The following is a 12,296-nucleotide window of genomic DNA, read 5'->3' as shown; positions in this document are numbered from 1 at the left end:
ATGCTTCATGAATTTGCATGTCATCCTGCACAGAGGCCATGCTAATCTTTAATCTTTGTATCATTCTAGATTTAGTATATGGGCTGCTGAAGTGAGCACAAAAACAGAACTACTTAAAATAAATCTTTTCCCCATTATTTAAATTGGATAATTTCTATTATTCTGTCTGCAATTTCACTGACCATCTTGTCATCCTCTCTCATCTTCTATTAAGCCTATCTAATGAATTTTTCATTTCAAGCACTATTATATTCCCTTCTAGAATTTCAACATAATTATTTTTACCCTTACCATATCAATGTTTAGATTCCAACTCTATTCAATTATTCTTATCTTGGTTTCACTTATGTCATTGATTGTATTTACAACAGCTAATATAAAGTTTTTATCTGTTAATTTCAATATTGGAGTCATCTGCAGGCTTGTTTTTTAAATTTTGTTTTGTTTTGTTTGACTGCCTTTGATCTTGAGCAATGGCTGTCATTTTCCTGTGTCTTCATGTGTTAAAAAAATTTCGATTTACTTTGCTCATCAGTGATTATACATTATAAAGACTCTGAATTTTGTTATCTGTCTTTTAACAGTGTTTAATTTTGTTCTAGAAAGCAGATAAATTAAGAACTGATCCTTTTTGTATGGAGATATGTCAGATAACTGTTTCAGTTTTGTCTTAGCTCTCGATGAATGCCCTAATTCTTGGACACAGTCTTTCTTCTAAACATGGACCTTTTGGAATTTTAAATGACAGATCAGCATATGTACTTTGTCTCTCTAACTTGTGATGTTCAAACTCCAAACTCTTTTTTTACTGCACTAGGGGTCAGCAGAAATATTAGCTCTTTAAACCTTCTACCACTTGCTTTCCATTGGAATACTGGTAGTCTTACCAAACCAAGCACTGTTCATGGGGCAGTCAGTTTTGAGGGGTGTTTGTATCCAGATGTCAGGCACAATCCTCTTCATATTCTAGGACTTTGTTTCTCAATTTATATCTGATTTGGGGTCTCTGAATTTTGTTATTTGATATATCAATAAGCTCATCTTTCTTCTGTTTTTTTAAGTGCTCTACACTATATAGACTGAAGGAGAAAAGGTGATATAAAGTTGGATTGAATCCAATAAATTACCATCATTCAAAGATTGAATCCTCCCTAGTTTCTCCCGTCTCTTGGGTCCTCTCCAATTGTTTTAAATAGTTGTTTTAATATATATTATATATTATATATTTAACCTATAATTAATAATTAAATATTATATCCTACTCGAACTAGAACACCTTTTTTTTCACATAGCTTTTTTTCAAAGTTCATAAAGCAGAGAAATAATCAATAAGAATATAGAAAATATGAAGGACAAAATAAGCCTGAAAAAATTAGCAAGCCTGACAACAACAGACATTCAACCAACATTAAAAGCATGCACATTGTGTTCAAATGCATGTGAATTATTTATCAAAATTGACTATACACTGCACCATAGCTAAAGCCTCAAAAAATTTCAAGGAACACTCAGAGTATGTTCTTAAATAAGAGTGAAATGAAACTTGAAATCCTTAGTTGTTTAGAAATCAATCAAGATTTGAAATGATTCATAGATCAAAGAACAATCATAGAAATTACAAAATATTTGCAACTGAATGATTATAAATGATAATCAAAACTCGTGGGCAATAAGTAGAGCTGTGTTTTAAATGCATATATTAAAAATACATTTAATGACCTCATCCTATATCTGAAAACATATGGGAAAGTAGAACTAATTAATTTCATAAAGTAAAAGGGAAAATGAGCATCAATTAATACAATTAAAATTAAATTTACTTGAGATAGGCTCAACAAAGCAGAAGGATAGTTATTTGAAATAGCTAATAAAAGTGATAGACCCCTGGAAAGTGTCAGGAAAAGAAAGACCAAAATCTGGAACATAAGTGTCAAACTTTTAGGAAAAACACATCATATTGTGACTGACTAAAAAAGAAATTAAAAATCCAAGTAATCCAATATCTAGTAAAGAAATTGAATTTGTATCAGAAATTTTCTCAAAATAAAAATCTAGATCCAGAAGGTTTCACTTGTTAAATTAACAAAGCAAAATAAAATACCAAACATTACAACATTCTTTACTTGAAGACCATCATACAATGTTTTTTATGAGTACATGACTACATTATTATAAAACCTGGCAAGGAAGTTACAAGAAAATTGGCTTATTAGTCAGTTCTATCCATAAACATAGATTCAAAAATCCTAAGCAATATTTTAGCTAAATAAGTACAGTGTTACGTAAAAAAGGTAATACATCATGACCAATTAGGGTTAATTCCAAGAATGCAAGTTTAGTGTAAAATTGATATATAGAATGATATTTTAACATTAATAAATGAACAAAATAATATGATTAATTCGACATTTGCAGGAAAAGCAGGATAAAGCTAAATAATTAATTCATTATAAAATCAACTGCCAAATTAGGAATAGAAGGGAACTACCTTAATGAGAGTTTGAACTTATTCCACAGCCATGGAAATCTGTTTGGCAATATCTACTAAATACGAATTTAGTAGATGTTATTTACAGGATCACTATGTACAGAAATTTCACTCTGTAGTAAAAGCCCAATGGAAATGAATGCAAATATCCACCAAAAGATATGCACAAGACTGTTGTTAAAGATAATTTGAGGAATATTAGAATTTTTGAGTTTATTTGACTAAACAAAGATTTAAATTGGGCATCACCAAACTGGAAGTGGTTAGGAGCACTCCACCCATAGGCAATAGGGAAAAACATTTATAAAGAAGATGTGGAGGCAAAACAAGGAACTTATTTAATTGACTATACCTTAAGTATTACCCTTTTTTGGGAAAGCCTAGTTGGCTGTTTATGATTGGTTGTCCTTAGGTTTTGATTGCTTAAACTTGACATATTTACATGCTTAGATTTTGTTATGCTTATTTAGGTTGCTATGGAATTAGAGGGACCTCAATCTAATGGCTTCTTTAATTACCCTGACAGTATTTAAATTGTTTAAATTTTTAATTATTTTTAAAGGAAATGTTTATTTATTTTTAAACATTTATTCATTTATTTGACAGACAGAGAGAGAGAGAGAGCACAGGGAGGGGTGGAGGGAGAGGGAGAGAGAAACTTTAGCAGCCTCCTCACTGAACTTGGAGCCCAGTGTGGGGGCTTGATCTTATGACCCTGAGATCTGACCTGAGCTTAAACCAAGAGTCGATGCTTACCTGACTGCACCACCCAGGGGCCCCTAAATGTTTAATTATTGAACAATATCAGCATATTCATAATCACTCTTATTGGAAACAACACAAATTTTCCTAGAGATGAGAGATGAATTATTTTCATGTGATGGCAAACTATGCTATAATGTCAGTGAAGAAACAAGACCACAGAATTTAGAACAACAATGATGAATTTCACCAATAAAATGAGAGGAGAAGACTATACATATATAAAAATACGTGATGTATACCGAGTTGGCTTCCTGAGTGTGCGACCACTGCAGTTGTGCAGGGCCCACACTTGGCTTAATGTTCTAGTGTCACCACCTTGAAATTCTTAGTGCATTTTGAACAAGTGCCCCAGCCTTTTCATTTTTCACTGAGCCTCTCAAATTATGCAGCCAATTCTGACTATATAATGCCATGTACATAAATGGAAAAAATAGGTCCTACCAATACATGGATTATAAGTCTGGAGAGTAGTTAGTTATCTTGGAAAAAAAGAGTCAATGATTACTGGGAGAGGTCTCTGTATAAAAATATGTAAATATTCTTTTTCTAGATGTAGTTCCTCGTTTTATGAGTAGCCTTCATGATAATTCATTGAGTACTTTTATGTAGATATATTATACTTCGTTTAAAAATTTTTTTACAAAAGATTTACTTAATGCTGATGTTTTTATGTCACTTATTGGAGTCTAGGTGCCTTAAATTTTTCTTTTTTTTTTTTTTTAAAGATTTTATTTATTTTTCAACAGAGAGAGAGAGTGAGAGAGGGAACACAAGCAGGGGGAGTGAGAGAGGGAGAAACAGGCTTCCCGCTGAGCAAGGAGCCCGATGCGGGGCTCGATCCCAGGACCCTGGGATCATGACCTGAGCCGAAGGCAGACGCTTAACGACTGAGCCACCCAGGCGCCCCATTTTTTTTTTTTTAAGATTTTATTTATTTTTCAACAGAGATGTGCCTTAAATTTTTCTTTGGATAATGCCAGTTATGAGGTCCCGACTTTTGGTATCAATGAGTCTATTTTATCTTCTGTCTCTCAGTAGAAAATAAAATCAGTGAAAGCCTGATTGAATTTACATTATCTATATCTTCCATTAAAATATATTTTTGTGGGCTGGTTATTTGTAATTAACTTTGAAAGAGAAGTATATTAACTACTTGTCACATTGGCATGTTGACATATCTGAGAATTAGTAAAAAGAACAGGAATTTTGTGTTTGATTCAAATCTTTGCCTTTATAATATGCATGTCCCTAATTATGTGAGATTCAATCAACCAGTAGTGCTCAAAATTCAGAGGAAACAGAATAGCATTCTAGTCCTTCCAGGCAAAGCATTTGTGCTTAATGGCCCTAAAGACATCTTGCAGTGGGACTTGAGGTGGGGTGCTGCTCTTTGTGCCTCTTTGGAAAATACTGTGTCATTTGGGAAAATCTTATATGGGAGACAATTGCCACAAAGATTTTTTTTTTTAAAGATTTTATTTATTTATTTGAGAGAGAGAATGAGATAGAGAGAGCATGAGAGGGGGGATGGTCAGAGGGAGAAGCAGACTCCCTGCTGAGCAGGGAGCCCGATGTGGGACTCGATCCCGGGACTCCAGGATCATGACCTGAGCCGAAGGCAGTCGCTTAACCAACTGAGCCACCCAGGCGCCCTTGCCACAAAGATTTTTTATAGATGAGAATTTTCCTTTTTAAGTGCTCCATACTATACTGCATGCTTTGAATCTGTGGTTTTGTGGCATATTATGGATTTATTTTTCAGAAATGGTTGCATCGAGGAAGAAAGCTTTAATGGAGAAATCAATAAAACTAGATAAAGTTAAATCAATGAAGAGATACTGGTCATTTTAAACTCTGTCAATCATTATCAGATACATCAAATATTAAGTACTAAAAGGGTTTTTAAAATTCCTATTAAACTTTTAAAAAATTTCATCCTGCTTTGTGTATATACGAATCTGTGCCTGTGGTGTACAGCCAAATTAATAGAATTATAGCTTATTGTAGCAGAAAGTGTAGCAGAAATAGATTTATTTTCCTTACTTTGAACAATCAAAAAGTGAATATAGCTGAAGAATGTATATTAATTTTTTTGTTTTAAGATTCCACTTTTGAATATTATAGTGGCCTTTGTGCACAAAAATTGCTAACACAATTATAGTATTAGTTCCAAAGATTTTTCTTAGATTTGAAATTGCAGCCAGTGTTGGTAGAACCTGACAGTCTTTGAAATCCTGCTTTTTTCCCTCACAATCAGCCTATGGCCATAGATCAAAAATATTCATTTTATCTCTGATTGCAGTAGCCAGGGCTCTATAGTTAATGTTCTGATTTCCCAGCAGGGACACATTATTGGAAGCTGTGCTTCAGGGTGTCCCTTTTTTTCTTACGCATACTACTGGTTGACCCACTTCAGCTCACAGTAAAAAAGCTGCTCCCCAGTCCTCAGCCACATGGCGAAAGCATTACAATATTATGTTTAGGCAATGATAACCATCAAATTTCATAGTCATATGGTTGGCCGTCCCAGCACCAGCACCCCCCCCCCCACTCCATCCCTTGGCAAAGGACACAATTAACTTGAAGAGAGTAGAATACAATCTGATTATTAAGCTTTGTTCCCCCCACAACAAAACAAAACAAAACAAAAAACAGCAAAAAAAAAAAAAAAAACCCAACCCCCAAAACCTTCTCAAAACAATGAGGATCATTTGAAGACTGCATGCCATAGTGTATGCTATACTAGGGAATTAGCTATAATTTCAAGTAAAAGCCATCTAGTAATAGCGCAAGAAGAAACAAAAGAAAACAATGACAACAGGGGAAGCTTTGGGTCAGAGCTAAATGAGCAAAATCGAGGACAGATGATTCTTTGGTCAAAGCCAAGAATATGGGTGTGTGTGTGTGTGTGCACACGCCTGCGTGTATGTGTGTGGGTGTGTGTGAGTGAGAGAGAGAGTAGGACCCAAACACCATAAAAAGGCGTGTACAGTAAAGTCTAAATTCAGGAAACTATAGTTTGAAAGAGCCAAGAATATCACGCAAAAAGGAGATGGTTTGTAAATTTGGCTTTCTTGAGGCTTTTAGAGGAGGAATGGAAACATTATTGGCAAGAGAACAGGGGAATAAGGATATAGGAAAGAGGATGGCTGCGTGCTGGGTGCTTCCCAGGCAGAAGGATTCTCAAAGACATTCTTAAGAGCATGAATTTCAGGGTTTTTGATTTCTATTCCACCTGCAATCATGAAAGGCCAATGACATTTCAGAATCCTTGCACATGCATAATTACATATAACATCTTCTGTTAAATTTTTGTGGTAGTCTAGGGAAGAATTAGAAGAAAGAGAAAGAAAATCACTAGATTCAACCAGAAAAAAATGTGTATTACATGTTTTTGTAATGGCTTCCCTGAGGTATTTATTTGTCTTCTAACTATTCTTTTATTCCCCACTTTTAATCTCTGAGTTGAACTTTTCCTTCTGTCTACTGAAGTGAGATTAGATTAGAGTTGGGAAAATCTAATTGTCAATATTGTATTTCTGTATGTGTGAAAGCTGACTATAGCATCTCTTCTAAAATGAAATAATAATTGTCTCACCATGAGCAGGATATTGTGATTGACACAAGGCAAGAGTATGCAGGAACTTACAAATTTTGAAATTCCTAATTTAGTTGAAGTTTGAACAGGCCAGTGTAGCCTCTATATTTACTGCCCCTGAGGCAGCTACTTCATTTTTTTTTTTTATGTTTTAAGTTTTTATTCAAATTCTGGCTAGTTAACATACAGTGTACTATTAGTTTCAGGAGTAGAATTTAGTGATTCATTACTTATAACACCCAGTGCTCATCCCAAGTGCCTTCCCTAGTACCCATCATGCATTTAGCCCATCCCCTGCCCAGCTCTCTCCATGAACCTTCAGTTTGTTCTCTGTAGTTCAAGAGTCTCTTATGGTTTGCTTCCCTCTCTCTCTCTTTTCTTCCTTCCCCTATGCTCATCTGTTTTGTTTCCTAAATTCCACATATGAATGAAATCTTATGGTATTTATCTCTCTCTGACTTATTTCACTTAGCATAATACTCTCTAGCTCCATCCACATTGTTGCAAATGGCAAGATTTCGTTCTTTTTTGTGGCTGAGTAATATTCCATTACACACACACACACATATATTTATATATATATATACCACCTCTTCTGTATCCATTCATCAGTCAGTGGACATTTGGCCTCTTTCTATAATTTGGCTATTGTTAATAATGCTACTACTATAAATAGCTGGATGCACATCTTCCTTCGAATTAGTATTTTTGTATCTTTTGGGTAAGCACCTAGTAGTGCAATTGCTGGGTCATAGGGTAGTTCTATTTTTAACTTTTTGTGGAACATCCGTACTATTTGCCAGAGTGTCTGCACCAGTTTGCATTCCTGCTAACAGTTTAAGAAGGTTCCCATTTCTCCACATTGTCACCAACATCTTCTGTTCCTGTGTTGTTAATTTTAGCCATTCTGACAGGTGTGAGGTGTTATATTAATGTAGTTTTTTTTAAAGATTTTATTTATCTATTTGACACACAGAGACAAAGAGAGAGGGTGCGCACAAGAAGGTATAGTAGAAGGCAGAGGGAGAAGCAGGCTCCCCACTGAGCAGAGAACCTGACATAAGGCTCAATTCCAGGACCCTGGGATTATGACCTGAGCCGAAGGCAGACGCTTAACCAACTGAGCCACCCAGGTGCCCCTCAATGTAATTTTAATTTGCATTTGCCTGATGGTAAGTGATACTGAACATCTTTTCATCTGTCTGGATGTCTTCTTTAGAAAAATGTATGTTCATATCTTTTTCCCATTTTTTAAACTGGATTATTTGTTTTAAAGGTGTTGCATTTGGTAAGTTCTTTATGGATTTTGGATACTAACCCTTTATCAGATATGTCATTTGCAAATATCTTCTCCCATTCTGTAGGTTGCCTTTTAGTTTTGTTGATTGTTTCCTTGGCTGTGCAGAAGCTTTTTATCTTGATGAAGTCCTAACAGTTCATTTTTGCTTTTGTTTCCCTTGTCTCTGGAGACGTGTCTAGTAAGAAGTTGCTATAGCTGAGGCCAAAGAGGTTGCTGCCTGTATTCTCCTCTAGGATTTTAATGGTTTCCTGTCTCACATTAGATCCTTCATTAGGTCTTTCATCCACTTTGAATTTATTTTTGTGTATGGTGTAAGGAAGTGATCCAGTTTCATTCTTCTATATGTTGCTGTACGGTTTTCCCAACACCATTTGTTGAAGAGACTGTTTTTTTTCCATGAGACATTTTTTCCTGCTTAGTCAAGGATTAGTCAACCATACAGTTGTGGGTCCATTTCTGGGTTTTCTATTCTGTTTCTTTGATCTACATGTCTATTTTTATGCCACTACCATACTGTCTTGATGACTAGAGCTTTGTAATATACCTTTGAAGTCAAGAGTTGTGAGGCCTCCAGCTTTTCCTTTGTTTTTCAAGATTGCTTTGTTATTTGGGGTCTTTGTGGTTCCATACAAATTTTAGGATTATTTGTTCTAGCCCTGTGAAAAATGCCAGTGGTATTTTGATAGGGATTGCATTAAATGTGTAGATAGCTTTGGATAGTATAGACATTTTTAACAATATTTGTTCTTCCAATCCATGAGCATGGAATGTTTTTCCATTTCTTTGTGTCATCTTCATTTTTTTTTTCATCAGTGTTCTTTAGTTTTCAGACTACAGATCTTTTATCTCTTTGGTTAGGTTTATTCCTAGGTATCTTACTGTTTTTGGTGCAATTGTAAATGGAATTGATTCCTTGATTTCTTTTTCTGCTGCTTCATTATTGGTGTATAGAAATGCAACAAATTTCTGTACATTGATTTTGTATCCTGCAGCTTTACTGAATTCATGTATCAATTCTAGCAATTTTTTGGTGGAGTCTTTTGGATTTTCTACATAGAGTATCATGTCATTTGTAAATAGTGAAAATTTGACTTCTTCCTTGCTCATTTGGATGCCTTTTATTTCTTTTTGTTGTCTGATTGCTGAAGCTAGGACTTCCAGTACTGTACTATGTTAAATAACAATGGTGAGAGTAGACATCCCTGTCTTGTTCTTGACCTTAGAGGAAAAGCTCTCAGTTTTTCCCCATTGATATTAGCTGTGGATCTTTTTAATATCCTTTATGATGTTGAGGTATGTTCCTTCTATCCCTGCTTTGCTGAGGGTTTTTATCAAGAATGGATGCTCGATTTTGTCAAATGCTTTTTCTACATCTGTTGGGAGGATAGTATGGTTCTTATCCTTTCTTTATTAATGTGGTGTATCACATTGATTGATTTGTGAATATTGAACCACCCTTGCAGCCCAGGAATAAATCCCACTTGGCCGTGGTGAATGATTCTTTTAATATACTGTTGGATTTGATGAAGCAGCTATATTCCTGTTGTTCAGGTAAACCTTTACTATATAAATATGTATTTGGCATATTAAGTCTTATAAAAAAGTAATATATCGTGCTTATATATTGCCCATTAGAATGAATGATAAAAATTATTCTTTAATTTCAGCCTGATACAGTTCAAAAATCATCTTTGTTAAATCCAAGTTGGAATTTTCTTAAAGTTCTCATTAATATTCTGCCACTCCTCCCAGATTGTTCCCTCTGTATATCTTTTGGGCCACTGGGAAGCTAAAAGAAAATTCATTATGATTTTTTAAATTCTTATGTTTTATATGAATAGCCTATCTTACCCATATGGAAAATTTATGAAATTGTATTCAGAACAAAAGTAACTTATTTTATACCTACTGAAGTTGAAAAATATTACTTCGGTGGTTTGCAGAAACCACAGAAATACCAGCAGTATGAAGTATTAAAATAATTACAGTTATTTTACAAGTGATGAGTTTCTTATTGATTACAATAATGGATTGAGGTGAGGGCATTTTCTTTGTACCCTAAGAAGCTTCAACATATAATGAAGTATAGTACTAAGAAATAGTCATTTAAGGAAACAATTTCTCACTGTAGAAAATAAGGCTGTGTTATTAAAATTATGTAAGATACTGAGTCTCTTTTCCAGTAATATGATTGTTAATCAATTTCTGGTAAGAGGATGGATTAACATTAGTTATTCCCATTTTTTTTTCTCTCACTTGTTTCTAGATGGTTTTAAGCACTTAGAATTCATTTTCTCTATTTTAAAAAGTCATCTGAGTGTATTGGTTTGCCCTTCTGGTTCACAGAGCGTATCTGTGGGCTTTGTAGGCAATTCCTTGCCAGAGAATTTCCAGTATTAAACTTCATTCCACAGGAAACTAGGCCTCTCTTGATCTCACATGTCCGTTAAATGTGGTATTATATTTTAATGAAACCCTTGGATTGAGCACATGAGCCCTTTTAATTCTAAGTGCTTTCTGGGCATTGAAGGGACACTTTTGAGTAGAACTGGAGTGGAAAATTACAACCAAAGTTTCATGATTTTAGCACTTTCCTTTCTGCATGCTTACTCCCCTGAACAACCACCATGGATGAATCCCCTTCACCTTCCAGTTGCTTGTGCATTCATGATCTCTCTCTTTGCCTCCACCTGAAAACGTGTTCTTAGGGAACTATTCAAAATTTAAACAGCAGTAGGCAGTATCCATTAGCTCATGATAACATTGACTTATGAAATAAGTAACACTTTTCTAAAGGTTTTCTTTATGAATAATGGATTAAGCTAAGTAACAAATTAGGTATAAATGAGAGAAGTAGTAGAGTTTAAAATATCAATATTGAACTCTACCTCTGAAACTAATAATACACTATATGTTAACTAATTGAATTTAAATAAAATAAAATATCAATCATTGAATGATATTTGTATTTTAATGATGACATCACATAGTGATCAAAGATTAATGTCACCAAGTTATCATTCTAAGTTCTAGTGAGCAGTTGGGTTGTTATTTATAAGAAGGATAGTAAAACATGACAAGAATGAAATCCCCAAAACTATGGCTTTCAATTAGAGAAAGATATAGAGACTTGGTAATGTGCATAGCTTATATCTATTTATCTGACTTAAAAAGGTCTTTTTCAAGTTTGAATAAAATTTGGTACAGAGTAGTAGTGGCAGTTTAGTAGTTCAGATGGGCCCCCTTCGTAAGCACATTAAAATAATATTAATAAAAGTGGAGAGTCAGTTCATCTTCTCTGACCAGAATATGTCTCTGAGAATAATTACAGATAGAAACCAGTGACCATTTGGGTATAACAGAGTATCATAACTTTTCTTGAGTCTTGAAATGTTTAAACATTCATTCATTCATAAATTCATTCACATAACAAGGACAACAACAACAAAAGATTACTCTGCAAGGCGCTGAATTAGGTACCCAAAAGAAAAATTGTTCCTGCATTCATAAAGGTTATTTTCTAACAAGAGAACAGACAGTAAGCAAAGACTACAGACTAATGTAATTGAGAGTAATACTCTACAAGTAAAATACATAATGCTATAATAATAGTATTTATCAGCATTATGTACACAGGATTCCTTAGGTTATATCTGTACTGAAGATGAAGTGGGATTTTCCTAGGTAAAGGCAGCTGAAGCACAAAGCACACATAGAGGCTTTACTGCCCGTGGCCTGCAGTAGTTTGCAGATAGAAATGTAACAAAGTACAGTGATAGCAGACCTCCAAATTGCGTTGGTTCTTAAGGCTTCTCAGTGGTCTGTATACCCATTAAAAGACTCCTTAAGTCTATCTTCATTCATTCATTCTTTCATTTATTCTACATGCTCTCTTATTTTCTTCTCGCATTTCTTTAATGTGAAGTCTTCTGGAATTATTATACCAATCTGTCATTATGTTTAGATGTGGATCTAAAATAAGGTGAGTTAATTAAAGCAAGAAATCTAGGGTCTACATTTTTTCTCTGTGCCCTGCTGCTTTCAACCATTCAACCTGTGGTGTCCGCTAAGAGAGAAAGCATGTGTGACCAAGAGGAGAGAAGACATGGCTTACTTTAGGTTTCACAATAAAGTTGTTTTGAATT

The 12,296-nt window shown here is 34.4% G+C and overlaps 1 non-coding gene across 1 annotated transcript in view; it reads right to left on the bottom strand.

Moving 5' to 3' along the window:
* The window catches only part of LOC118022571, a 110-nt gene extending 11 nt beyond the window's left edge, over nt 1-99 (bottom strand). The window contains exon 1 of the small nuclear RNA XR_004682505.1: nt 1-99. This exon is cut by the window's left edge and continues 11 nt beyond it. This is a non-coding gene — a small nuclear RNA (U6 spliceosomal RNA).
* Between the last annotated feature and the right edge of the window lie 12,197 nt (nt 100-12,296).

The sequence above is a fragment of the Mirounga leonina genome, unplaced genomic scaffold, assembly GCF_011800145.1.
Source record: "Mirounga leonina isolate KUSES-001 unplaced genomic scaffold, KU_Mleo_1.0 Mir_176, whole genome shotgun sequence".
NCBI lineage: Eukaryota > Metazoa > Chordata > Mammalia > Carnivora > Phocidae > Mirounga > Mirounga leonina.
The sequence above is the reverse complement of the archived record's forward strand: the minus strand, read 5'-3'. Positions and strand labels throughout refer to the sequence as shown.